General features: G+C 34.9%; 1 non-coding gene across 1 annotated transcript; it reads right to left on the bottom strand.

The window, feature by feature from the left end:
* Window positions 1-21,892: 21,892 nt before the first annotated feature.
* Window positions 21,893-22,051, bottom strand: LOC115864220 (U1 spliceosomal RNA). The gene has a single exon (XR_004043855.1). It is a non-coding gene; the product is annotated as a U1 spliceosomal RNA (small nuclear RNA).
* Window positions 22,052-27,937: the final 5,886 nt, after the last annotated feature.

The following is a 27,937-nucleotide window of genomic DNA, read 5'->3' as shown; positions in this document are numbered from 1 at the left end:
CTGTTGACTAATTCTGGATGTTTTTCGTTGAGTGCTGCGTTCAGCGGGTCTAATTTGGAGCAGTACTTATTGGAATTAATCATTTGGTTTTCTGGAAGGAGCTCATAATAGAGGACTCCCTTCCAATCCCAACACGAACACAACATCACCTTCTTTGGATGAAGACCGGCCTTTGGTGTGGTTGGTGATGATTCATGTCGTTTGCCTCATGATCTCTTCCATTCTACGTTATTGTACCATATCCACTTTTCATCGCCCATCACAATTTGTTTTAAAAACGAACATTTTCATTACATTCCAGTAGAGAATCACATGCAGAAATAGGGTCAAGAAGGTTTTTCTTGCTTAACTTATGTGGAACACAAACATCAAAGCAATTAACATAACTAAGCTGGGGCAAATTATTTTCAACACTTGATTTGGATATTTTGAGTATGTCAGCTATCTCCCACGTGGTATAACATTGATTGTTCTCAATTAATTTCTCAATTTGATGGCTATCAACTTCATCTGGTCTACCGCGATGGTAGAGCATCATCCAGCGAGAAATCTCCAGCATGAAACTTCGCAATCCACTTTTGATGCATTGAATCAGTTCACTGCATCTTCTCCATACACTGCACAAATCATTTTTTTTTTTGGCATTTCAGTTGCATTTTTACCTTTCTTGAAATAATAAAGCATATTATGCCAAAAATGTTGCTTTTCTCTTCCATCTTGAATGGCTATACAAAAATTCACCAATTTTGATGTCTGTTTTTTAAATGCACACTGATATGACAGCTGTCACATACAATCTAATAAAATTGTTTTGAATGAAATTAAAGATGAGTAAGTGCTACTAGAGCCATCTTATGGAAAAAACCGAATGAACATTTTGGCCAGCCCAATAGAATCCTAATGAGATTGAAAAATCTTAACAGTGACAAGAAAGTCAAGACATTTTATCTAAAAACAAATATAAGACTGATCACAGGCTTCTGATAACAATAGAGACCAGAATTACAGTGGAGTAAGATCATCAAAGTGCTTATGGAAAACAATCAACTTCAAATTCTGAATTATATATGTAAATTATAGATAAATTGTATTTATAAATTATATATATATATTCATTTTTTAAGAATAAAGGTGAATCCAAGATGAAACAGTGGAATGTAAGAAGTTATGTTATTTTCTATGTGTTTAAAATCTTTAATATAAAATTAAAACTTTAATTTTCAAAAAGAAAAAAAAAAAAACTTCTGATTACCTTAAACTTAAAAAGAAAGGGGAGGCCAATTTATTGAAAGCTACTTGGGTAGGTCATGGAGCAGTTCTATAAAACATGGGATGGAAGGAAACAACATTTCCAGATACTGCAGCAGCAAGAGTCATGATTTTTGTGTCCATGACCCTACCATCAGTATGACTTAGCTCCACAATTCTCATTCACTTTTTCTATCTGTTCTAGTTTTTCAGGTGACTTTGTATCAATTGTTAATTATTGGGAGCTTGTTTGAATTGATATCCATTTCCATAAAAGAGAAAATCACTGTGAACCAATCCTTCAAGCCGTGAACTTTCTATTAAACTCTACATTTTATTGCTCGTCACATACATTTCTTTTCCTACATTTAAAGATACCCTTACTTAATAGGATCCACTCACAGATACTGCTGCAAACATTCATTCTATCTCTATAATGGGAAACAATTCGAAATGATGTCTGGATGCCAAATCCAGATTTGATGCCAGGCGACCACTCTTGTCCACATACAGACTCCATGTACAAATGGTAGTCCCACAGTACTTCAGTCTGGATCAGATTCTGACATAATACTTACTGTTTATTTCAAAAAGGACCATTGGTACAACTTTCAGTTCATTTATATTGATCCCTTTCTATGTGTCAGGCACTGTAATCAATATTTAGGGTAGATTAATGAACACAATTCTACCTTTTTATTGAAGGGAAAAAATAAACAATATTTTTAAAGTAAATTATAATTAATAGAGTTTGCTAGAAATTAGTTATACCTGTCAAAGTAGAATAGGGTAAAATGTATTAGAAGTTCATGGATAGGAAGGGCAGCTTCAGCTTTATTTCAGGTGGTCAGGGTAGGTTTATTGCCAAAACAACATTTAAGCAAAAACTGAAGAAAACAAGGACATTGGACATATGTCATCTGTGTGAAGACTGCTGCCAGCAGAGGGAACAGCCAGTGCAATGGTTGTAAGGTGTGAGGGTGACTAGAGAAAAGTGGCTAACTTGGAGAGTAAGGTTGGACAGGCAGTGGAGATTCAGGTCATAAAATGTCATACTAAAGCCACTGTAAGGATGTTGGCACTTACTTTATGGGAGAGGACAAGCCTTGATAAGTGTTATGGGTTAAATTGTATCCCCTCAAAATTCATATGTTGAAGTCCTAACCCCCAGTACCTCAGAACATGACCTTATTTGGAAATAAGATCATTGCAGATGAGATTAGGATGAGCACTAATCTGATATGACCAGTGTCCTTATAAAAAGGGGAAATTTGGAAACAGAAACACACACAGGGAGATTGTCATATGAAGATGAATATAAAAATTGGGACAATGCTTCTCAAGCAGGTAAATATCAAATATTGCCAGCAAGCCATCAAACTCTAGGAGAGGGGCATGGGACAGATTTTATCTCACAGCCTGCAGAAGGAACTGACCTGCTAACATTTTGATCTTGGCCTTGTAGCCTCCAGAACTGTGGGAACATAAATATATATTATTTAAGCCACCCAGTTTATGGTACTTTGTTATAACAGCCCTAGCAAAACCATACAGTGAACATTGAGCAAAGGAGTGAAATGACCCTTCTTAAGTTTTACAGGGATCATCTGACTATTATGTTGGGTGGGAGAGGCAAGAATGGAAGAATGACTAGTTAACAAGCTCTTACATTAATACCACCAGAAATCTTAAGGACTCAGACCATGGTTGAAGTTCAAAAATGATCAGATTCTGGATCTAATTTGAAGGTACAGCCAAAAAGATTTCTTGGTGGATTGAATGTGAGTTGTAAAGAATTCAAGGATGACACTGTGGTTTCTGGCACGTACAAGTGGAGAGATGGAGGTGCCAGGAATTGAGATGCAGTAGCAGAGCTAGGACTAAAATTAATTTCCCAGTTTCTCCTGACTCCCAGAATAATCTCTTTGCCCTTGGAAATAATAATGGGAAGATGTGCCAATATTCATATCATTCTCATAACATTTAATCATATATATAATATAAATAATTTTTCTGTTCTCTTCCATTTGCCAGCATCCTTAGGAAAATCCATCCTCCCCAATATTTCTCATTTTCTTAATATAATTATTCTTTGTTGGATAATTTTCTTCGTAGATGTCTATTTTGGAAAATGATCAGGAATGCAATCTACAAAAGAATAGCAGATGACTTTGTGAAATAGCTGAAAGTCAATGACTTGTGTGGAGAGGATCCCAGAGAAGAGCCTGTACTTTCCAGGACAAGTTGTGGTGGACTCAGCACTTACTGTTGTAACTATAAATACTAAGTAAAGAAATCCCTTGTACTTCAATGTCCTGTAGATCTGACCGTAATTGCTCCATTTTGCCCAGAAAAAATAAAATCCTCAAAAATTTCTGTCTTTTCTGGAATTATCTCACATTCACAGAGATGTGATCCCAGCACATAAAATGAGGGGAAAATCAAAGAAGCTACAGATGAAATTTACATCAATTTTCCATAAGGTCAGAATCTATGAGTTTACAAGATATAAAATGTACAGCTGTACCTACAGTGGTCATTGTACTTTCTTTCATGTGATGGGTACTTGAAAATAAAATAAAAACTCGAACTAAAACAATTAAAAGACTTCTATGAGGGCATATTTTCTTGGAAAAATAGAAAATCATTTGTGAAACAGAACATGGGGGAAATCATTTCAAGGAAGTGACACAAAGATTAACTTCTCTGGATGTGTTCCAACATTATGCTTAAAATCATAATGTCCAGTGTCTAAAGTAGAGGGATCTTCCACAGAAGACTATGAGGTGGCAGTCACAACAAAACTGGGAACGGAAAATTTATAAATAATACTGACTTTTGGCCAGTGGTGTTGATGTCATTCTTGAATTCCCTAGGAGTGCTTTGAAGCTATTGAGGAAACTTTGAAAAGACACCATGTTGAACATAAAAGACAAGCTTAATAAGAGAAATTAACACAAAGAGCCCATTTCAATCTCCTTTTAGAGTACCTCCCTGTATTTCAGAGTCTTAAAAGCTAAAGTAAATATTTCCCAGACTCCCTTAGAGCTGCAGCTTTGACCGGGATTTTGGTTCTACAAATTAGTTACACTCATGTGAAGTCAGAAGTGCCTGAGAGGCTATCCTGTGACTGGTTTGGCTGCTGCTCTCCAAAAGCAGAGTTTTGAAGGCACTGGGTATTGTTGCAGCAGAATTCCAGTCACTTACTTTGTGGGAGTAGAAGGGCAATTTTTAGCAGCATTGGTGGTGTCAGCGAAAGCAGTAGCAGCAGCAATGGCTGTGATAGTATGTTCTCGAAGTCAGTACTGGTAGTTCTCCTATGTCCCCTTCTAGAGGTCTTAGGAAGCCACTCTGTAGATATTAATCTGGAAGTGATTCTTGGAAGTCCATTCTAGATCTTTTCCTTTTCTTCATGTCCAGGATTTTGCAAATATTCTTTTTCCATGTAAATCACTTTCTGCTTTAAAATATCAAGAAGAATGAAAATTTCAAAAAAAAAAATCAGGGACCATACCATTTCTCCTTCCAACTTGAACGAGCAGAAGGCCTTGAACTCACGCTTGGGCTTCAGAGAGTTGAGTGGCCTTGAGTTCCAAAGTAATGTAATTAACTGGTATCTTGCATCCTGACTGTCTATCCAGGCTTTTGTGTCATTGCACATTTAAATTATATGCTGTTTAATCAAAATCTGAGAGTGATTCCTGACTTCATAAACTAAAGAAACAAAGTGAAAACACTCTCCCTCAGTGCTAAAAGTGGGAAAAATAAGGGAGTTATTTTAAAATGGGACCTCACTCTATATTCTTCTTCTCACCTTTAATAGAGCCATAAATTTGCTTCATTGATTAGACCTTCATTTTTCCTAGTAATTTCCTTCTTAAGTCTGAATATTTCCTAATAATTTATCTTCATCCCTATAAAAAATATGAAGAATGAAAAAAAGAACTCGCCTGTGTTCCTGTTTTTCAGAGGCAATCAGTATGTCTAATGAATAAATGAAAATAAGAAACTATAGGCTCCAGGGAAAGTGTCAACCCCAGATATGTCACATTGATTAAAATGGCAATCCCTCAAAAACATTATAAAGTTAAATTTCCATCTATTTACACCCCATAATAAGACGGGATATAATTCTGCTTAAGAACTTTTACCTTCCATTTTAATTAATATTTATCAATTAACATATTTCCCTGAGGCAGTTTTAAAAGGGTGCAGTTGATGATACTCACTTCATTTTACTTTTTTATTTTTTTAACATCTTTATTGGAGTATAATTGCTTTACAATGGTGTGTTAGTTTCTGCTTTGACTTCATTTTATATCATCAAGTTCAAATGAAAATAAAATAACATTTTTGTGTCTATGCTATATTCTTTTGAAAGACTAACAATTTACACTTTTTCCATAAAGAATCACTATGTGTTTGGTAAAATCAATAATAAAAATATGTATTTTTTCAAATGTAGTTTTTGAAAATAAATATTTCAGATTACAGCAAGATTAATGCAAATAAACTTATAAACAGAACATTTTCATTCAATGAGAAAGTGAGGGAAACAAAATTTTTCCAATAATCTGGAACTTAACTGGAATTTTACTGAAACAGATCTTTATTTTTTAAAAATAAAAAAGTATAAGTGTATCAAACTATCAATCACCTTGTCTGATTAATTATTCCATAAGCTAGGTATTAATATGGGTAACATATTGAATAGTAATGATTGAATTAGTATTAATATTAAGTAATTATTCTCTTAAGACTGGTAGTAATTAAAGTTTATATATAAAGACAAGAGAAAGCAGTATGATGAGGCAGAAAAGCATGTGCTGGGCATCAGTAGGTTGACATTTATGCAAGTTTCTATGTACATTGGTTCACTAATTCACACCACAACATTTTATGGTAAGTATATATATTTTTTCTTATTTTCAATTTCAAAAACTGAGCTACAGAGAGGACTACTAGATCATTTTGAGACGACCTGGGACCCTTGCTGCAGTGCTGCAATGCTTGTACCTGGACAAAGGTCTCCCGAAGCTACAAATTACAAAGAAAGTATAAGGGACTACAAGTAACTGCATGAATGCACAGTTGGGGCAAATTATGGGTAAAAAAGATACAAAAAGACCAAAAAACCCAACTGCCACTTCTGAAGAGCCCGGAGCAAAAACAGGACACTGAGCATGCCCCCTGCACTCAACACCACCTAAGGGGTGAGCAAACCATCTAAGCCACCCTTAGACCTGACACATCTTTACCCTCACCCTGTATAAGGAACCACTTACCCCTCAGGGAGCAAGCAAGTGAATATGTTACTTGTTTTCACTCCCTCCTGCAGTCACAGGAGCCTCAGTAAAGCGTTGCCTGAGTCTCTTGTCTGTCCTCGTCAATTTATATTGATTGGGGAAGGCCAAGAACCCTGGTCGGTATCAATTTGACCTACGACTCAAAAACGGTAAAGCAAAAATGTAAACATAAATTTCATATTCCCAAAATCAGTGCTCTTTCCTGTGCAGTATACTGGATTTTACACTAACTACCTGTGTAGTCATGGACACAGAGCTTAAATTCTATGAGACAGAGGCTCTTCATTCATAGATTAGTGATCAAACTCCATAAGGAAAGAGGTTGATATGTTTTTATGATTTGGGGTTGCAAACAGAACTAGAAAGAGTGAGAAAACATCCTTGCTCGTAATACAGCCTGAGAAACATCTGTTTCCATGTGCCTTGTTTGTTTAGACTTTGAGTCAAGTAAAGAAAGGTGAACAAGATGGCAGCTCAACAAAGCTATACCAGAAGAATACCTGCTAGGGTCAACTAGGACTGGACTAGATTCAATGTTAGAACGCACCATTTCAACCTCAAGCCATTGATCTGATCAAATGAATTGTCCACATAACTTTTATAAAGACTATAGAAAACTAAAAACTAAAACAATTAGGGGAAGTATCATTATTTTGAGGATCTGTTGTATTTATCACAAAATAATACACTGCAGAATCCAAAAGTAAATGTTAGGAAACAGTTTGTTGTACTATTAAGAATACAGGACTGATTTAGGGGGAAGATGGCAGAAGAGTAAGATGCGGAGATTACCTTCCTCACACAGATACACTAGAAATACATCTACATGTGGAACAACTCCTACAGAACACCTACTGAACACTGGCAGAAGACATCAGACCACCCAAAAGACAAGAAAATCCGCAAGTACCTGGGTAGGGCAAAAGAAAAAATAATAAACAGAAACAAAAGGATAGGGACGGGACCTGCACCAGTGGAAGGGAACTGTGAAGGAGGAAAGGTTTCTACACACTAGGAAGCCCCTTTGCAGGCGGAGATTGCAGGTGGTGGACGGGGAAAGCTTCGGAGCCGCGGAGGAGAGCACAGCAACAGGGGTGCAGAGGGCAAAGTGGAGAAATACTTGCACAGAGGATCGGTGCCGACTGGCAACTCACCAGCCCGAGAGGCTTGTCTGCTCACCCGCCAGGACAGGCGGGCCTGGGAGCTGAGGCTTGGGCTTCAGTCAGAGCGCAGGGAGAGGACTGAGGTTGGCGGCATGAACACAGCCTGCAGGGGGTTAGTGCACCACGGCTAGCCGGGAAAGAGTCCAAGGAAAAGTCTGGACCTGCTGAAGAGGCAAGAGACTTTTTCTTCCCTCTTTGTTTCCAGGTGCGTGAAGAGAGGGGATTAAGACCGCTGTTTATAGGAGCTCCAGAGATGGGCGCGAGCCGTGGATAAAAGTGTGGACCCCAGAGACGGGCATGAGACACTAAGGCTGCTGCTGCCGCCACCAAGAAGCCTGTGTGCGAGCACAGGTCACTAACCACACCCCCCTTCTGGGGAGCCTGTGCAGCCCGCCAGTGCCAGGCTCCCGAGATCCAGGGACAACTTCCCTGGAAGAACGCATGGTGTGCCTCAGGCTGGTGCAATGTCACACCGGCCTCTGCCACTGCAGGCTCGCCCCGCACTCCATAACCCTCCCTCCCCACGGCCTGAGTGAGCCACAGTCCCCAAAGCAGCTGCTCCTTTAACCCCATCCTGTCTGAGTGAAGAACAGACGCCCTCTGGTGACCTACACGCAGAGGTGGGACCAAATCCAAAGCTGATCCCGGGGACCTGTGAAAATAAAGAAGAGAAAGGGAAATCTCTCCCAGAAGCCTCAGAAGCAGTGGATTAAAGCTCCACAATCAACTTGATGTACCCTGCATCTGTGGAATATATGAATAGACAACGATTCATCCCAAATTGAGGAGGTGGACATTGAGAACAAGATTTATTATATTTTCCCCCTTTCCTCTTTTTGTGAGTGTGTATGTGTATGCTTCTGTGTGAGATTTTGTCTGTATAGCTTTGCTTCCACCATTTGTCCTAGGGTTCTATCCGCTCATTTTTTGTTTGTTTGTTTTCTATTTTCTTCTTAAAAATTTTTTTTCTTAATAATTATTTTTTATTTTAATAACTTTATTTTATTTTATCTTACTTTACTTTATTTTATTTTATCTTCTTTCTTTCTTTCTATCTTTCCTTCCTTCCCTACTTCCTTCCTTCCTTCCTTCCTCCCTCCCTCCCTCCCTCCCTCTCTTCTTTTTTCTTTCTTTCTTTCTGTCTCCATTTTCTCCCTTTTATTCTGAGCCATGTGGATGAAAGTTTCTTGGCGGGGCAGCCAGGAGTCAGTGCTGTAACTCTGAGGTGAGAGAGCCAACTTCAGGACACTGGTCCACAAGAGACCTCCCAGCTCAACATAATATCAAATGGCAAAAATCTCCCAGAGATCTCCATCTCAAAACCAGCACTCAGCTTCATTCAACAACCAGCAAGCTACAGTGCTGGACACCCTATGCCAAACAACTATCAAGACAGGAACAAAACCCTACCCATTAGCAGAGAGGCTGCCTAAAATCATAGTAAGGCCACAGACACACCAAAACACACCAGCAGACGTGGACCTGTGCACCAGAAAGGCAAGATACAGCCTCATCCACCAGAACACAGGCACTAGTCTTCTCCACCAGGAAGCCTACACAACCCACTGAACCAACTTTAGCCACTGGGGACAGACATCAAAAACAACGGGAACTACAAACCTGTAGCCTACAAAAAGGAGAACCCAAACATAGTAAGATAAGCAAAATGAGAAGACAGAAAAACACACAGCAGATGAAGGAGCAAGATAAAAACCCACCGGACCTAACAAATGAAGAGAAAATAGACAGTCTGCCTGAAAAAGAATTCAGAATAATGATACTAAAGATGATCCAAAATCTTGGAAACAGAATAGACAAAATGCAAGAAACATTTAACAAGGACCTAGAAGAACTAAAGATGAAACAAGCAATGATGAACAACACAATAAATGACATTAAAAAATACTCTAGATGGGATCAATAGCAGAGAAACTGAGGCAGAAGAACAGATAAGTGACCTGGAAGATAAAATAGTGGAAATAACTACTGCAGAGCAGAATAAAGAAAAAAGAATGAAAAGAACTGAGGACAGTCTCAGAGACCACTGGGGCAACATTAAACACACCAACATTCGAATTATAGGGGTTCCAGAAGAAGAAGAGGAAAAGAAAGGGACTGAGAAAATATTTGAAGAGATTATAGTTGAAAACTTCCCTAATATGAGAAAGGAAATAGTTAATCAAGTCCAGGAAGCATACATAGTCCCATATAGGAAAAATGCAAGAAGAAACACACAAAGACACATATTAATCCAACTGTCAAAAATTAAATAGAAAGTAAACATATTAAAAGCAACAAGAGAAAAACAACAAATAACACACAAGGGAATCCCCATAAGGTTAACAGCTGATCTTTCAGCAGAAACTCTGCAAGCCAGAAGGGACTGGCAGGATATATTTAAAGTGATTAAGGAGAAAAACCTGCAACCAAGACTACTCTACCCAGCAAGGATCTCATTCAGATTTGATGGCGAAATTAAAACCTTTACAGACAAGCAAAAGCTGAGAGAGTTCAGCACCACCAAACCAGCTTTACAACAAATACTAAAGGAACTTCTCTAGGCAAGAAACACAAGAGAAGGAAATACCTACAATAACAAACTCAAAACAATTTAGAAAATGGGAATAGGAACATACATATCGATAATTACCATAATTGTAAATTGACTAAATCTCCCACCAAAAGACACAGAATGGCTGAATGGATACAGAAACAAGACCCATATATATGCTGTCTACAAGAGACCCACTTCAGACCTAGAGACACATACAGACTGAAAGTAAGGGGATGGAAAAAGATATTCCATGCAAATGGAAACCAAAATAAAGCTGGAGTAGCAATTCTCATATCAGACAAAATAGACGTTAAAATAAAGGCTATTAGACGAGAAAAAGAAGGACACTACATAATGATCAAGGGGTCGATCGAAGAAGAACATATAACAATTGTAAATATTTATGTACACAATATAGGAGCACCTCAATACATAAGGCAAATACTAACAGCCATAAAAGGGGAAATCGACAGTAACATATTCATAGTAGGGGACTTTAACACCCCACTTTCACCAATGGACACATTGTCCAAAATGAAAATAAATAAGGAAACACAAGCTTTAAATGATACATTAAACAAAATGGACTTAATTGATATTTATAGGACATTCCATCCAAAAACAACAGAATACACATTTTTCTCAAGTGCTCATGGAACATTCTCCAGGATAGATGATATCTTGGGTCACAAAACAAGCCTTGGTAAATTTCAGAAAATCGAAATCATATCAAGTATCTTTTCCGACCACAACGCTCTGAGACTAGATATCAATTACAGGAAAAGATCTGTAAAAAATACCAACACATGGAGGCTAAACAATACACTACTTCATAATGAAGTGATCACTGAAATCAAAGAGGAAATCAAAAAATACCTAGAAACAAATGACAATGGAGACAGGATGACCCAAAATCTATGGGATGCAGCAAAACCAGTTCTAAGAGGGACAATTATAGCAATACAATCCTACCTTAAGAAACAGGAAACACCTCAAATAAACAACCTAACCTTGCACATAAAGCAATTAGAGAAAGAAGAGAAAAAAAAAGTTAGCAGAAGGAAAGAAATCATAAAGATCAGATCAGAAATATATAAAAAAGAAATGAAGGAACCAATATCAAAGATCCATAAAACTAAAAGCTCATTCTCTGAGAAGATAAACAAACTTGATAAACCATTAGCCGGACCCATCAAGAAAAAATGGGAGAAGACTCAAATCAATATAATTAGAAATGAAAAAGTAGAAGTAACAACTAACACTGCAGGAATGCAAAACATCATGAGAGATTACTACAAGCAACTCTATGCCAATAAAAGGGACAACCTAGAAGAAATGGACAAATTCTTAGAAATGCACAACCTGCCAAGACTGAATCAGGAAGAAATAGAAAATATGAACAGACAAATCACAAGCACTGAAATTGAAACTGTGATTAAAAATCTTCCAACAAACAAAAGCCTAGGACCAGATGGCTTCACATGAGGATTCTGTCAAATATTTAGAGAAGAGCTAACATCTGTCCTTCTCAAACTCTTGCAAAATATAGCAGAGGGAGGAACATTCCCAAACTCATTCAACGTTGTCACCATCACCCTGATACCAAAACCAGACAAAGATGTTACAAAAAATGAAAACAACAGGCCAATATCACTGATGAACATATTTTCAAGAATTCTCAACAAAATACAAGCAAACAGAATCCAACAGCACATTAAAAGGATCATACACCATGATCAAGTGGGGTTTATTCCAGGAATTCAATGATTCTTAAATATACACAAACCAATCAATGTGATACACCAAATTAACAAATTGAAGGAGAAAAACCATATGATCATCTCAATAGATGTAGAGAAAGCTTTCAACAAATTTCAACACCCATTTATGATAAAAACTCTGCAGAAAATAGACATAGAGGGAACTTTCCCTCTATGACAAACCCACAGCCAACATCGTCCTCAATAGTGAAACACTGAAACCATTTCCACTAAGATCAGGAACAAGACAAGGTTGCTCACTCTTACCACTCTTATTCAACATAGTTTTGGAAGTTTTAGCCACAGCAATCAGAGAAGAAAAGGAAATAAAAGGAATCCAAATTGGAAAAGAAGAAGTAAAGCTGTCACTGTCTGCAGATGACATGATACTATACATAGATAATCCTAAAGATGCTACCAGAAAACTACTAGAGCTAATCAATGAATTTGGTAAAGTAGCAGGATACAAAATTAATGCACAGAAATATCTGGCATTCCTATACACCACTGATGAATAATCTGAAAGTGAAATTAAGAAAACACTCCCATTTACCATTGCAACAAAAATAATAAAATATCTAGGAATAAACCTACCTAAGGAGACAAAAGACCTGTATGCAGAAAATTATAAGACACTGATGAAAGAAATTAAAGATGATACAAATAGATGGAGAGATATACCATATTCTTGGATTGGAAGAATGAACATTGTGAAAATGACTCTACTACCCAAAGCAATCTACAGATTCAATGCAATCCGTATCAAACTACCACTGGCATTTTTCACAGAACTAGACCAAAAATTTTCACAATTTGTATGGAAACACAAAAGACCCCAAATAGCAAAAGCAATCTTGAGAACGAAAAACGGAGCTGAAGGAATCAGGCTCCCTGACTTCAGACTATACTACAAAGCTACAGTAATCAAGAGAGTATGGTACTGACACAAAAACAGAAATATAGATGAATGGAACAGGATAGAAAGCCCAGAGATAAACCCACGCACATACGGTCACCTTATCTTTGGTAAAGTAGGCAGGAATGTACAGTGGAGAAAGGACAGCCTCTTCAATAAGTGGTGCTGGGAAAGCTGGACAGGTACATGTAAAAGTATGAGATTAGATCACTCCCTAACACCATACACAAAAATAAACTCAAAATGGATTAAAGATCTAATTTTAAGGTCAGAAACTATCAAACTCTTAGAGGAAATCATAGGCAGAACACTCTATGACATAAATCACAGCAAGATCCTTTTTGACCCACCTCCTAGAGAAATGGAAATAAAAACAAAAATAAACAAATGGGACCTAATGAAACTTCAAAGCTTTTGCACAGCAAAGGAAACCATAAACAAGACCTAAAGACAACCCTCAGAATGGGAGAAAGTATTTGCAAATGAAGCAACTGACAAATGATTAATCTCCAAAATTTACAAGCAGCTCATGCAGCTCAATAACAAAAAAACAAACAACCCAATCCAAAAATGGGCAGAAGACCTAAATAGACATTTCTCCAAAGAAGATATACAGATTGCCAACAAACACATGAAAGAATGCTCAATATCATTAATCATTAGAGAAATGCAAATCAAAACTACAATGAGATATCATCTCACACCAGTCAGAATGGCTATTCATCAAAAAATCTAGAAACAATAAATGCTGGAGAGGGTGGGGAGAAAAGGGAACATTCTTGCACTGCTGGTGGGAATGTAAATTGATACAGCCACGATGGAGAACAGTATGGAGGTTCCTTAAAAAACTACAAATAGAACTACCATACGACCCAGCAATCCCACTATTGGGCATATACCCAGAGAAAACCATAATTCAAAAAGGGTCATATATCAAAATGTTCATTGTGGCTCTATTTTCAATAGCCCGGATATGGAACCAACCTAAGTGTCCATCATCAGATGAATGGATAAAGCAGATGTGGCACATATATAGAATGGAATATTACTCAGCCATAAAAATAAACAAAATTGAGTTATTTGTAGTGAGGTGGATGGACCTAGAGTCTGTCATACAGAGTGAAGTAAGTCAAAAAGAGAAAAACAAATACTGTATGCTAACACATATATATGGAATCTAAGGAAAAAAAAAAGGTTAAGACAGGAATGGAGACACAGATCTACTAGAGAATGGACTTGAGGATGTGGGTAGGGGGAAGGGTAGGCTGTCAGAGAGTGGCATGGACATATATACACCACCAAACGTAAAACAGATAGCTAGTGGGAAGCAGCCGCATAGCACAGGGAGATCAACTCAGTGCTGTGTGACCACCCAGAGTGGTGGGATAGGGAGGTTAGGAGGGAGGGAGATGTAAGAGGGAAGAGATATGGGAACATATGTGTATATATAACTGATTCACTTTGTTATAAAGCAGAAACTAACACACCATTGTAAAGCAATTATACTCCAATAAAGATGTTAAAAAAATAAAAGAGAAATATTCATAATCTATAAAATATGTGTATTGATAAAACACTTTGTTCGTATAGCATATAGTGTAGAAGTAAATTTAAGCAAATTAAATATTATGCTTTCAACTCTACCCTTATTTTATGACTTCTGACTTACCAAATGATTTTGACAGGGGAACAAAATTAATGAACAGTTTATACCCTCAAAATTTTTTGATTTTATTGATTTCATTAAGCATCCAATTGATTAATCTAAGGATGATTTTTAAAAGTTCCTCTTTTTAATTAGATATATTCAATATGCCTATAAGTTGTCTCCAGATTACTACCCTATGACTTCTCAAGTAGTTCTCTGACTCTTGTGTACACTTGACATGCTTTCAAGATTAGGCCAGAAACTGGAAAATTTCCCAACATTAATATAAAGCTCAAGTATGAAAGAACTCTCCCAGGGATTATGTGAGCTATTTAATATCTGGCATGTCTATTGTGGGATGTAATGAACATATCTGAGGAAGAATGGCATTTTCATATAATACAGTAATCCTATGTGGTAAGAACAGTAGGTTCTAGAGTGAAGCCCTAGGTTCAAATCGTAACTCTTCTCCTTGCTGGGTGTAGTTTGCAAGAAGAAAGATTAGGATACATATTAAGGAACAACTTTCTGATACCTCTAATTAATTTAAAAGAGAGGAGTGCTTTGAGAAGCAATAAGATTTCATCAGTGAATGTGTGTAATAAATGTCTGAGTAATCACACATAAAAGATGCTGAAGCAAGAATAAAAGTATCAACATGTGAATGGAGCTGATTTCCTCTGTTTCATGAGGGTTCTTTGATTATTAAAGACAAAGATGTCATCCCACAATCCTTCCTTAATCATTTCTCTTTCCTCACCATTTTTAGCTCATTAACTCTACATCCTGAACTTCTGCTATTCCAAATTATCAAATTATTTTAAATAGATAGTAACTGTAAAGGTGGAGGGAAAGTGTGTGGGAGTGTGAAAAATTACTGCATTTTATATCACTTTTATGGAATAGGGACTTTCACCATCACTGTCAAAAGAGAACTTAGCAATACTTAATTCTTGCTTGAATTATCTCTATAGATTATGCTCCTCCACAAATTCTACAAGTTCAAGGATGCAGATAATTTGGAAACTACCCAGGAAGAAGCAGTGAAAATGATTAAGATGCTGGGAAATTGGCTCTGTTATTAAGAGAGAAAGAATCAGATAGACTGAGTGATGGAAATATGTGTATTCAAGTAGAATTTAAATGTATCCATAAAGTATATAATTACACTTTTCTTGGTACCCTCTAAGGATAGACATAGAAAAATGGGATTAAAGTGATTCAAAATTGTGAGTATACACTAATTTTTAAAACCAGACATGAAAGTTGGACATCAGAATAAAATTGATACTCATTTTCTTCATTAAAAAATAGTATTTCTTTCAAAAGCAAATATATCATTTGCTGCTTAACAAAGACCCTAGAGGCAGTGAAAATGAATACTTTAGGAACTCCTTCCAAGTGAAGAGCAATTAAATGGAGAAAGTAAAAAAAAAAAAATCTCCACTGAAATTATAGTTCAAGTCTATGAATGTATTACTCAATAACTTAATGCAACTGTATAGAATGGGGTGCTTTAAGTTTTAATATGTACATGGGGTTATGAGTAAACACTGATAAATGGGACTGATAAACTGGTAGCCATGACCATATTATTCCCTCTGCAAATTGTTGATCTACATATGGTTTTACATTTAAATTAAATGTTCAGTATTAGAAATTTGAAGATTTCACATTAAATTAGAAGTTTCTGTCTTCTCTGGAAAAAAATACTATAGGATAAGAGGACTGTGGGTTTGCATCCTACAGGGAAATGTGTAGATGGAGTTGTATAACAACATTGATTCCTTAAGATAAATCACATGTGTTTTTGTTCACTATGATTTATCCATTTCTTATTGTTGAATAGATTACTAATGTATGTCAAAGCCTCATATGAGTCATTATTCATCATCTTAGAGCAGTTCTATTTTACTTATTTATCTGTTTGTCCTCTGTTCATTTATTGAAATTCCTGACATAGCATATTCTGTGCTTTCACATAGACTATAAGAGAATTCTGCAACAATTCCATCTCTATTGGTCTTAAGTTGGGAAGTTCTTGTCATTAGATATTTACTTGCTTGTAGATCCAAAAAAAATTCCAAAAGGTCACTTGAAATGTATTGGCATTTGAATCATGGAGAGATTAAAGTATTACCAAACTGCTAGAACTGGACAAATCATTATGGATTAATTAACAAATTGGCTTTTAGTCACTGGTCATTCGAAGTCATCTAGCAACTGGGATAAATCACGTTGTGTGCCTTCCCTCTTGTGTTTTCATTATTGCTTTCCTCTAATTTCAATTTACTAAATAAATTACATTAGAAAGTCTAGAACAAACAAAAATATGAAAACAAAGAAAACTTCCAAACAAGTTTGGTTTTTATTTTCTTTATATTGCATCAGTGTTCATACTTGAATACTTATAATGGTAATGTGGTCATAATTTTCCAGTTTCATTAAACATGTTTTTAAAACCTATCATTCTTTGAACACTTAATTAACAAATATCTAATAGGCAATTACTATGCCACATCATCTTCTAGGTACTGAGCATAAAACCATGAGTAAACCACTCTGTCCTTATCCAACTTGCATTCTGGTGGGGAATACACATGATAAGCAAGACAGGTAAATCAATTACAGAATACATTAATTTTAAATGCAGAAGAGAAACAAAAAAGGGAAGAGTGTTATAAAAGCAAGAATTAAAATTTTACAGTTTTTGGCCAGGAAATAAGCTAACTTTTAATATAAAACTAACTTTTGAATCAAGATCTTGTGGAATTGAATAAGTTAGTTTCACAGATAATACCTAATTAATACTTATTCAGTATTGCTACATATTATGTATTTTGCTATTTTCTTTATAATTATTGACTAAATTAAGCACTGTGATTTCTTTCATCATACGAGTATTTTGATACTGCTGCAACACTTTGCAATAAAAACACACACAAAAAAAACAACAAAATATATCTTAACCTGGGTGATGATAAAATGGGTAAATACATATGTAAAAGGTATTTACATCTTTGAGGTGAACATCTAAGATGTGTGCACTTTAAGTTATGTAAATTACTCCTCAATTAAAAAATAAAAACAATAACAACAATAATGATAGTACTACTACTACTGTATCTCCATTATTACCCTCACTATTACTATTCTGTCTGACCACTACCCCATCATCCAGTTTCATTTTGAACATTTATTATCTCTAAGGTTTATATGAGAAGCTTTATTTTACATTCATTATTTTATTTAATAACTATTAAAATATTTGAAGTTAATATGGTTATTCCTGGTTTACAGAGGAATATATATATGAAACAACTTGCCCAAAGTAACAAATACTGTGCACTGCTGGGGATATAGTAGTGAAAAATAATACAAGGTGACTCTCTTCACAGATCTTAACTGGAGTGGGTGAGATAGATATCAGAAGGTTTATTAATAAATTCTTTTTTTTTTTTTTTTTTTGTGGTACGCGGGCCTCTCGCTGTTGTGGCCTCTCCCGTTGCAGAGAACAGGCTCCGGACGCACAGGCTCAGTGGCCAAGGCTCACAGGTCCAGCCGCTCTGCGGCATGTGGGATCTTCCCAGACCGGGGCACGAACCCATGTCCCCTGCATCAGCAGGCGGACTGTCAACAACTGAGCCACCAGGGAAGCCCAATAAATTCTTTTAAATTAGCTACTATATTTCTTCTATGATTAGGACACATTTCCCTGTGTTTTCCCCTCATCCTTAGGGTAAGGGGAAATAACCACCTAAGGCAATTATTCTCAAATTCTTAATCTGATGGCTCTTTAATATTCTTAAATGTATTGAGGACTCCAAGGAGCTTTTGTTTATATATATATATATATATATATATATATATATTTATATATATTTATACTTACCACATTAAGCATTAAAGCAGATGTTTAAAAAATACCTACTTAGAGACTCATTTAAAAATAACACTATAATCATTATATGCTAAAAAAGAACATATTTTAGTGAAAATGTCAATATTTTACAAAACAATAATTTTGAAAAGAGTGACATTGCTTTGCATTTCTATAAATTTCTTTGATGTGAGGTTTCTGGATTCTCTGGATTCTCATATCTGCTTCTGCATTCACTGTGTTTCAATATATCACACTATGCAGCTTCTGGATAACTCCCTGTATACCCATAAATGAAGGAGTGAAATAGATATCTTACTATTATTGACAAAGTAGCTTTGACCTCATAGGCTTCCTGAAATGGCACCACACTATAAGAATTGCTGTTCTAAGGAACACTGTGTGACATAACATGGGGAAGGAGAAAAGAAAGTAATAGAATGGTAAATGTAACAATGGAGTCAAAAGGGAATTTGTTTGCTGGGAAAAGGGCTAGTAGTGTTAATCAAAATCTAGTGACTCAATCAGTACAGGAAATCTGTTACTGATCACCTACATCACCTAAGGTGTATCATATAAATGCTACAGGGACTTTTAATTTAAAATGAGGGATTTAAACTATATCCTCAAACTCCCTCTGCAACATGAATAGTCTACCATTTTGCAAAATCAAGATATTCTCGGGGTTTCATCCCACTGCCATCCTGAAGGTTCTGCATAGCAGTGAAGGATAAATAAAGGAAGAGGAATGTGTTTGGGAACATAATTGTCCTGGTCACAGTTGAAATATTGTTCTTATCTGAGTAAGCTTCTAAGATGAGCACTGCTCCTTGAGGAGCAAAGACCTTTAAGAGAAGAAAGGTGAAGATATTTTGAATTAATTACTGGTCCCAGAACAATAAAGCATAAGCCACTTAACAACCAGGAGTAGTTATTAAGCACTTTATCCTGAAAGAATGCTTACATAGCAGAGAATTATTTGGCAGATACAGTAGAGTAATTGTGCCTGGAATCAACCCGAGTATAATTTGAGGGTTCTATGGTCATGGTCTCTTTTGATACTTGTCTAAACACAGCTTGTACTCAGTTATAAACTGCACTTTATACAGTTGCCAATTTACTTGAATCTTATCCCTTTTAGACATAGTTTTGTACCTACTCAAGTGTTCTACATACTGCCTACTCCTATTTTGGGCTGTATCCGATCAATTCAGCTTGATGCATTTGTAAACTATAAGTGACAGCATGTGTATTTCTAATATCCATTTATAAAATAAGCAGCAGATTTCAAGTGATAGTGGCAATTTTTGTGTGTTTTTTTTTTTTAAATTCATGTGGGCGTCATTTTCTAAATTGTCTTATTTATAAAATATCAAGGACTCTTTAGCTAGTTTGTCAAATCACTATTTTTTTCCAAAAAAAAATGTCTCTTAACAACTTGGAATAGCACAATGTATCATTATGTATTATATAATCAAGTATAATCCTACATCTTAGTTGTCTTGAAAAATATAATTCAATGAAATGAATATCTTTCTAAACCATCTGTCTGTCAATTGTTCTTGCTGTAAAAATGATAAAGCTTTACCAACAAGAAACAATTGAGTATGTACTCATTCTGTTAGTAAACATAAAAAGCACACAATAGGAAACAATGGAAGAGTAGAAAACAAAAACAGCAAGAAGATAAATACAAAATGGATTGTGCTAAATGTATAGACTGATTTCAATAATGTCAGAAGCTTTGTTCCTTAAACTTACTGTGGTAATTATACCATGAAGTAGCTAAGTCAAATCATTATGCTGTGCACCTTAAGCTTACAAGTGCTTGAGGTGTACAGATATAGTTCTGTATCTCAATTATATCTCTATAAAACTGGAAGAAAAACAAACAGAAAAACTTTGCATGTCTGTTTCTCCATATTTTCAGCTTTGTTTTATGGCCCTAATTGAGTCAAGTTTTCTTCTGTTTGTCAAATATTTCTACAAATTTCCAGCTGAATGTATTCATAATTGTTCCCCCTCTATTTTCTTGGTTATTGTGAATGAGAATTTTCCTTCATATTTCATAACTGATTATCACTGACATATAGGAAAGATAACTATTTAGAAAAAAAATATTTTTAATTAGTTATGCCAGTGAATTATCATTTCTAATTTTTCATGTCTGTTTTAGTGGTTTAAGATAAGCAATTATATAAACAACAAATAAGAAATATTTTCTTAAATATTGTTACTTTTGTTTTTTGAATGTCTTATTTTTCTACTTAACACTTCAAAAACTGTTAAATAAGAAGAGATTTATAGTAAATGTTTTGTTAGAGGCTAATTTTATTTGTTTCTCTCAAATTTATTTTCTCAAAATTAAAGAAATGTAGACATTCAGTTAGACATATCAAACTGTATGGAAGGTAAGAAATAAATTCTCACTCCTTCCATTCCCCAATCATTGACTTCTCTTCCAGAAATACTCACCATTAACTTTTTTTTGTTGTTGTCTTTTAGGATATTTTCTTCAGTTATCTTTTTTTTTCACTTCCTCAAATAGGGAAACATCTGTTCAAATTTAGTCTAGTTTACTCTGATTGCTTTCTATCAGAGTAATAAAAATGTTCCAGAGGCAGCCAAATATAATGTTACCAGCAACAGCTCTGAACACAGGTCACAGATTCAAGTTATATTCTCAATACCTTGTCCAGAGATGGTACCCTGATCTATAGTATCCCTCCACACCTTAGTTGTATGGAGAGTTAAATGAATTATATATACCTTAAATAAGAGGCTTAAGTGAATTAATACATATAATGTGTGTAGAAGAGTGCCTGCCACATAGTAAGCCCTCTAAGAGGGCTCTATGTTTATCAATCCTCACAAATACTGTTGAAGTTCTATTTAATAAGTCTAGATCTCCAGCCTATTGTAAGCTAATTTCTTCTACACGTATTTAAATATCCTCTTTCTACTGCCAAATATGTAGCATCATAGACTACCCTGCCTACTTGGACTACTCACACTCTAAATCATTTTTCTATAAATAGAATGTGTGTACCCAGTAGAGAAGGTATGCAAGATAATACACTGAAGTTTCTAAAGACAATATTAAATTTTATATTTACTTTATGTTTAAAAAGTTGGAAAAATGAAGATCTTAATATTTGATGTGGGATATTGACCCTGCTGCTCACACTTTTTCTGAGCATTGGAAGCTCTCCAATCAGGCAAGGAGTGCAAAGACAAAGGTGTTCTGAATGGAAGTTTCTCGCCACCAAAGGGTTTAATAATGAGACTCATAGAGGAATGTATGCCTGGCCAAAAGAATTTACAGATTGTGTAAGTTTATTATTTTTTTAAGACCAAACCTCACAAAATTGAGAGGTGGATTTCAAACTTTCCTTCAAAGAAACCTTCCCCCCACCCCAGGTGAAAGTTTAAACACAGCCCCCCACTACCACAAGTAACGCAGTTGAGTTTCCCACTTTTGGGAAAATTGCAGAGGTCAGTACTTCTGGAGTCAAGGACCCTCACCAAGAAAATACTACCTTCCTGATGATGGTATCTTCCCTGCCAGATAAGTATCAAAGAAAATATTGAGTGAAGAGAGTATTAATCCTACAAGTAGGAGAGACTGAGGGGAAAAGGACGAAGGTGACACTTCTACTCCCAATATGAGTTCTACCTCAGCCTTATTACTAGGAAACAACAATGACAACATAATTATTCTGAAAAGAAGATGATCAAACCTCTGAGTCCTGAGCATATATCACGGCTGGAGATAGATGTTAATGGCTATGTGAAGCAGTTGGTGTAGTTGGGATCTATCAACCACCCAACCAGCTCACAGATACTAAGCTCTGCAATTAAGTCAACACTTCCTAAGTCATATGATACTCAACTGGATAAAACATGACAAAGCTTCTCCTACAATTTCTTACATAATAGCAAAAGACAAAAATGCTTATGTATTTGGGTAAACCCTTGATCTTTTTGTCATTGTGATCGTGCCTGAAATAATACACAGAAAACAATATGGTGAAAAATGATGGTGCATTATTTTTTGGCAAATATTGTTAAAAGAATCATAGAAAAAACAGCTAAAGACTAGAATAAACAAGTGTAACTACAAATTGTGTAAGATTTTCTCAATAGTTGAATGGAAATACAGAGGCTTTTAACATAGCTCTGCTTAAGGTATTCAGTTCATAAATATCAATAATAAACTTCATAAAGAACTACATTTTGTAAACACTAAAGAGAAGATTAACAGTGTAAATATATTCTCAACAGTAAATTGCTTCATTAATGATAAAAAATATTATGATAAAAACTGGGTGTAAACAAGGTGCATTGGAGAAACTAACAGAAATAACCTGGGCTAACAATACAGAGACTGCAATGTATGTGAAATGTATTAGTAGTCAAGCCATGTTACAGGAATACAGATGAAATCAGAAAGGTACAAAGTATTAGAGGTTATCACAGAAAATAGTTATGCTTATAAAAATAAAACTTTCTAAATATGATAATCTCTATAGTACCATGAAATGAGGTGAGAGTAGTATGAAAATCTTTTGTATAACGCAAAGTTCACCAGTCTCATGGCAAAGTCCATAAAGCACTGGTAAAGTGAATTGTACTGTTTTTTTTTTTCAATAAAGACTCATGTTCCAAATTTGTTGTTATTTTCTGTGTTGAAAGAATCTAGCTATATTCTAGAAGGATATTTTTTAATATTCATTTGGAAATCATTTTGGACTCACATAAAAGTTGAAAACATAGTACAGAGAGTTTATGTGTACCCTTCACCAAGCTTCACCTACTGTTAACATTTTACATAACCATAATATAATTATAAAAACAGTGAAATAAACACTGGTACAATAGTATTAACTAAAGTATAGGACTTATTTGAATTTCACTAATTTTCCCATTTCACCATTTTTTGTTCCAGCATCCAATCCAGGATCTCACATTGTATTTAGTTTTCATGTCTCCTTAGTCTCCTCCAATCCATGACAGTTATTCAGTTTTTCCCTGCTCTTCGTGATCTTGATGCTTTTAATAAATAGTAGTCAGTTTGGGCTAGCCTTATGCTGCCTTGTGATCAGAATGATATGAATTTTTATCAAGAATACAACAGAAGTTATGTCCTCAGTGCAGTATATCAGGGGCACATACTACTGATGTGTCTTTTTACTGCTGATGTGTATTTTGACCACGTAGTTAAGGTGGTATCTACCATGTTTCTCCACTGTAATGTTACAATTTTTCTCTTTATAAATAATAAATATCACTTTAATTATTTACTTGGAGACTGCAGATGTACATTTTACCCTCCTGTTTTTGCCTACTGATTTTGGCATTCATCAGAGGATCTTTCTTGCACCAATTATCATCATGTTGTATCCATAATGATGATTTCGAATTTCCTTCATTCTTTTTGTATTATTAATTAAAATTCTTCTGTAAGGAAGACCTGTCCCTTGTCTCTCTTTTTAAAAATTATTTATTCAATTATTTATTTATATCAGTATGAATGCATAGATATTGGTTTATTCTATGCATTATAATCCAATATTGTCATTATTTATTTTGTTGCTAAAATTGTTCCAACTTTGGTTCATACAGCTCAGTCAATTCATTAAGGTTGGCTTCTGTGTCCTTTTGACTCAGGCCTATTTTTTCCAGCACTTCTTAATTACTAGAAGATATAATTGCAAAAAAAAATCTCACATCTCATCTGTTCTTTTAAGTTGAAAGTTACATTTTTACTGCAAGTGAGAAAGTAACTGTTTTATAAAGGAAACACATTCTATGGGGAGTTTGCAAATGCTTGATATTCTTTTCAATTTAAATGTTTTTTACCCAAACTAAACAACAATATCATCTATGAAAAGTCAAATGTACACACTTAACAAGCAAAAGATTCTAATCTACTCAAAATCATCCAGTGAAGGTCCTTCCTGTGAAATTTTACTGTGGTTTTTAAACTTAGTTCTTAAAAGCACATAAATGCAATATGTTTCACTTGCTTTGTAAGAAAAGCTTCTTGGCATCATCACAGAAGCTTTCCAAACACATTTTTACATAAAACTTTGCATTATAGGTAGAAAAGAATACAAAATAAATAAATTTATTAAGTAGTATCACTGAAGTCTTATTTTCATTTAGATGTATATCCCTTTATGGACTATCATTTTCAGTTATGACAGATAATAAAGCCATGTAGAGAAATTAACTTCGAACCACACATAGGAGCCATTGCATCACAAAGCATCCAATCGATAGTTTCAAATTACAAATTAAATGTAATCAAATTTATCTCACTTAAAGTATTGAAGAGTATTATGCCATTGGACAATATAATAGATATTTTTTAAACTTTATTTAGATCTTGAACTTACATATTGCCCACTCTTCATAATGTAAATGATATATTGCAATAGTCATACCTATAAGATTCAGAAATTAATATACTAGTAAGAAAGATGTATAGTCACTTTTTAGTAATGGAATGTTCAAAAAGTTTGAAAAGTGTGCTCTAAACATATTTATACTACCTGGAAATCTACATTTCTACACATAAAATAATACGGATTCTTGTTCCCTCTTGCCTACAGTAAAACCTACTATTTCTAAGAGCTACATGTCAAAAGGAAAACTTTAAACTCAGCAGCTACTTGGTGCCTGTGCCCTGCTGAGTTGTTTTCTGAGAATTGAGTATCTAATAAAAAGATGGCAGCAGGAGGAAGAGGGAGCACCAACCCTCCACCTGGCTCGCTGTTCCATTTTCTAGAGCTACAGAACCCAGGTTTCTGAGTCTGCATATGGAAAATGTGATTTACAGTATCCTTGTAGGATGATGACAGTTTCAAGAGGAGATTTCTGGGCAGCTTCTGAGATGAGACACACATTTGTTTTGTTTTGCTATGTTTTGTTTTTCTCTTTTTGAACCAGGTGCTTTTATTAGAGCACCATTCCAATTTTTCAAATTATGTTGATTATCAGTTTTATAGTTCAGTGTTGTGAGAATTTGTGTTTTTGTTGCAGTTATTGTCAGGTCTTCAATAGAATTTTAGTAATAAAAAGAGAATAAGCAATTGGAGGAAGATAAAGGAATAGAGTACTGGGAATGTATATTAGTGCTTTATTGTTTCCAGTAAACATTTTCAGTATGTTTCTGCAAAGTTAATTGTTCAAAGATACTTTCTTGCAGAAGCTTTCCCATATGAGATAATCCTAACTGCATTAAACTAGTTAAAAAGTTATCCCAAACTGATCATCTCAGTTAAGATTCAGAACATAATTGACAAATTTTCCAGTGTAGACTTTTTTTTAACTTCAGAAGTCACCAACTGTAGGAAATATATTCTCATCATAAATACCAAGATTTTATATAACACAATTCACCTTTTTAAAAACTCCATCTTACCTGCTTTAAGAATTAATAAAGATTAAATATTTATATTTCAATTAACATTTCTCCCTTCATCCCCTTTCATCTTTAATTTGGTCCTGCAGGGTGAAAAATGCTTTAAGCTATGTTATAGATCTCTGAACTTCATAGAAGACTGATATTACATAATCCCAATGAGAAATTCACTCTAAATATCAAAAAAACATAGAAATATACCCCAGGAGAAAAATCCAAAGATCAGACCTAAGCTGGACTGAAGACTATTTCAATTAAAATTTGAGTTCTGCAGATATCTGCAACAGAATGGCCTGTATTATTTAACCATCATTTGCAAGTCCATCCTAAAGCAAAATAAAAAGTTAGAAGTTTGTCTTAGGTAGCTTCCAATTTCCTCTTTTAATGTTATTATTATTATTAATTTTTCATCCAAGTGTCCACTCCTCCACAGACCCCTTTCCAATATGGCTTTTTCTCAAGGAGACACTAGTTAGAACCCAGTTTCTCTTAAAATATCAAATTAGAATTAATTTGTCATTTATTTGGAACCCAGTGTCACATATGTTACTTTATTAATGCTAATTTTAATAGGAAATTGGATTAAAACCACCAAAGATTAACAATATCCTTAAAGTTGCAGTGCTGAAAACTGTCAGATTCAGAGGTAAAACCTTGAATCATCTTTCTCAAATTCTAGAATATGTTGTTACATCATATTCACACAGGAGAATATTTCAGAGAAATATTTTTTCTCTGAAAAATAGGAGAATATTTCAGAGTTGAAAGCTCTATCTGATTTGCCCTCAAATCATGTAGATAGCAGCTGACAAAATGTGAACGCTCTGGAGTTTGACTTCTCAGCTTTAAATCCCAGCCCTGACACTTGCTAGCTATGTGAATTTAGACAACTTGTACTTAAATTCTCTGCACCTCCATATGCCAACCAAGAAAATTATGCATAAGACATAATAACCATTCAAAGATTTACCAAGATAATTATAAAGTAATTTACGTAAAACGTTTAACACAATGCCAATCACATAAAAATCACTCAAAAATCATGAGCTTAAATGATTTATTAGACTGTGAGCTCCATTAGAGCTAAGAAAACATTTTCTAACTACTGTATCCCCAGACTTTCACCCAGCCGAGTCACTGGAACCAAGGAGACACTCAGTAGCTATTTAGAGAATGAATGAATGAATGAATGAATGAATGCAGTGTCTTGTCCAAATGAGCTGTTTGCTGAAAATGGTAATAAAATTACATGGGATTCTGATTGATTCCTTGTCATGAATCTGTTCCAGTTGCTTGAAACATATGGCTGTTCAATAAATATAATTTAAAGTGGCTGACGCCTATGTTTTCCATGAAGAGTCAGCAGGCTTTCAGCATGGGTATTTCTGTTACTTTCTCCTTCACCAAGACATATGTTGGAAAAAATATAAGATTTCTGAAAATTTTATTGAATTTTACACATTATAACTGCATAAATAGAACTGGTTATGCCTAAAGTCTATGAGCCATTTTTACGATGCTGGTTAATGGTGCTTTTATAAGACATGTGCTTTAGCATCACCTGAGTGTCAATGTCCACAGGTATAGTGTTTTGGCAAATCAGATAACAATGTTAAGTGGTGTGAAAGATTATTTGTTTGGAAACCCCTCTGTGTTTAATTTTTATTTTTATTACTCAAAATTTATTTTGGATGAGCTGGATGCATTCCAGCCTGTCATTAAGAATAAACACATTTTCTCCAAGCTTATGACATAACTTTTTTGTTACATACAAGAATGACTTCATTGGTCAATTGGCCAACTATCTAAAGAACCCCGAATAGATGACAATAATATCAACATTTTTGACAAACATTACTTCAAAAGTTATTGACTTAAATTATATAGCTCTTTAGAACAGCTTAAATCCTAAGCTTACTTAGATGAACACTTTTTAAGAAATGTATCTACTTACTTTTAGTAAGGAATTGCATGATTTGTGTAGCCTTGAAGAGCAATTGAGAATATCAGCTGTGAAAAAAACCTCTAGACTA

This window comes from Globicephala melas, chromosome 12 (genome assembly GCF_963455315.2).
Source record: "Globicephala melas chromosome 12, mGloMel1.2, whole genome shotgun sequence".
Classification (NCBI taxonomy): domain Eukaryota; kingdom Metazoa; phylum Chordata; class Mammalia; order Artiodactyla; family Delphinidae; genus Globicephala; species Globicephala melas.
This window is presented reverse-complemented; position numbering and strand designations above follow the sequence as displayed.